Source organism: Anopheles marshallii, assembly GCF_943734725.1.
Source record: "Anopheles marshallii chromosome X unlocalized genomic scaffold, idAnoMarsDA_429_01 X_unloc_77, whole genome shotgun sequence".
Classification (NCBI taxonomy): domain Eukaryota; kingdom Metazoa; phylum Arthropoda; class Insecta; order Diptera; family Culicidae; genus Anopheles; species Anopheles marshallii.
The window spans coordinates 82501-85223 of record NW_026525928.1 but is presented as its reverse complement, the minus strand read 5'-3'; positions in this window follow the sequence as shown (position 1 = coordinate 85223).

Sequence of the window (2723 nt, the reverse complement as noted above, 5' to 3'; positions counted from 1 at the left end):
AAAATTTTTTCTTGGACCGGGCCTTCCTTCCCGGCCCTGTCGGGTGTGCTCTGCAGTAGGGTGCTCCATACAAATTTTCCTTATGTGGAATTTTTCAGTGTAAAATAAGGTTTCTCCAATCGATCGCGGGTTTCACTTTTCATCATTTGCTAGGTCTAACTATGATGTTTTGAGTGGTCCCGCAAAAATTTTTTCTTGGACCGGGCCTTCCTTCCCGGCCCTGTCGGTGTGCTCTGCAGTAGGGTGCTCCATACAAATTTTCCTTATGTGGAATTTTCAGTGTAAAATAAGGTTTCTCCAATCGATCGCGGGTTTCACTTTTCATCATTTGCTAGGTCTAACTATGATGTTTTGAGTGGTCCCGCAAAAATTTTTTCTTGGACCGGGCCTTCCTTCCCGGCCCTGTCGGTGTGCTCTGCAGTAGGGTGCTCCATACAAATTTTGCTTATGTGGAATTTTTCAGTGTAAAATAAGGTTTCTCCAATCGATCGCGGGTTTCACTTTTCATCATTTGCTAGGTCTAACTATGATGTTTTGAGTGGTCCCGCAAAAATTTTTTCTTGGACCGGGCCTTCCTTCCCGGCCCTGTCGGTGTGTTCTGCAGTAGGGTGCTCCATACAAATTTTCCTTATGTGGAATTTTTCAGTGTAAAATAAGGTTTCTCCAATCGATCGCGGGTTTCACTTTTCATCATTTGCTAGGTCTAACTATGATGTTTTGAGTGGTCCCGCAAAAATTTTTTCTTGGACCGGGCCTTCCTTCCCGGCCCTGTCGGTGTGCTCTGCAGTAGGGTGCTCCATACAAATTTTCCTTATGTGGAATTTTCAGTGTAAAATAAGGTTTCTACCATCGATCGCGGGTTTCACTTTTCATCATTTGCTAGGTCTAACTATGATGTTTTGAGTGGTCCCGCAAAAATTTTTTCTTGGACCGGGCCTTCCTTCCCGGCCCTGTCGGTGTGCTCTGCAGTAGGGTGCTCCATACAAATTTTGCTTATGTGGAATTTTTCAGTGTAAAATAAGGTTTCTCCAATCGATCGCGGGTTTCACTTTTCATCATTTGCTAGGTCTAACTATGATGTTTTGAGTGGTCCCGCAAAAATTTTTTCTTGGACCGGGCCTTCCTTCCCGGCCCTGTCGGTGTGCTCTGCAGTAGGGTGCTCCATACAAATTTTCCTTATGTGGAATTTTTCAGTGTAAAATAAGGTTTCTCCAATCGATCGCGGGTTTCACTTTTCATCATTTGCTAGGTCTAACTATGATGTTTTGAGTGGTCCCGCAAAAATTTTTTCTTGGACCGGGCCTTCCTTCCCGGCCCTGTCGGTGTGCTCTGCAGTAGGGTGCTCCATACAAATTTTCCTTATGTGGAATTTTCAGTGTAAAATAAGGTTTCTCCAATCGATCGCGGGTTTCACTTTTCATCATTTGCTAGGTCTAACTATGATGTTTTGAGTGGTCCCGCAAAAATTTTTTCTTGGACCGGGCCTTCCTTCCCGGCCCTGTCGGTGTGCTCTGCAGTAGGGTGCTCCATACAAATTTTGCTTATGTGGAATTTTTCAGTGTAAAATAAGGTTTCTCCAATCGATCGCGGGTTTCACTTTTCATCATTTGCTAGGTCTAACTATGATGTTTTGAGTGGTCCCGCAAAAATTTTTTCTCTTAGCCAGTAGACCCTTTCGTCCATGTCGGTGTGTTCTGCAGTAGGGTGCTCCAACCAAGTTTTCCTAATGAAAGTTTTTCGTGGTTTCGTGTTAGTTAAAAACTCCGGAACTTGGCTTATTTTCACCATAATTTCCACATATGGTGACCAACTCAATAAACGTTTTGTGCGTATCCTATGGACAGTTTTTTCGCGTTCAACTTGGTGAACTAGGGTTGTTTTCCCGAAGGGTAAAAAAATCTGGACTTAGCCAAATTTTGAAATCTCCAACCAATCTTGGCCTGTTAGATTATCTTGGTTGGGTTGCTATGGGCTGCTACGGCCTACTTGATAGGCAATGTTTCAACTCTTGGAAGCTTTCGTGGTTGTTTAGAACTGTCCATGGCCTTCTTGATAGAAATGGCTTATCGTGGCCATGGACTTAGCAACATTTTGAGATCCAATCTTGGCCTGTTAGATTATCTTGGTTGGTTTGCTATGGGCTGGTACGGCCTACTTGATAGGCAATGTTTCAACTCTTGGAAGCTTTCGTGGTTGCTAAGCACAGTTCGTGGCCTTCTTGGTAGAAATGGCTTATCGTGGCCATGGACTTAGCAAAATTTTGAATTCTCCAACCAATCTTGGCCTGTTAGAGTATCTTGGTTGGGTTGCTATGGGCTGGTACGGCCTACTTGATAGGCAATGTTTCAACTCTTGGAAGCTTTCGTGGTTGCTAAGCACTGTCCATGGCCTTCTTGGTAGAAATGGCTTATGGTGGCCATGGACTTAGCCAAATTTTGAAATCTCCAACCAATCTTGGCCTGTTAGAGTATCTTGGTTGGGTTGCTATGGGCTGCTACGGCCTACTTGATAGGCAATGTTTCAACTCTTGGAAGCTTTCGTGGTTGCTAAGCACTGTCCATGGCCTTCTTGATAGAAATGGCTTATGGTGGCCATGGACTTAGCAAAATTTTGAAGTCTCCAACCAATCTTGGCCTGTTAGAGTATCTTGGTTGGGTTGCTATGGGCTGGTACGGCCTACTTGATAGGCAATGTTTCAACTCTTGGAAGCTCTCGTGGTTGCT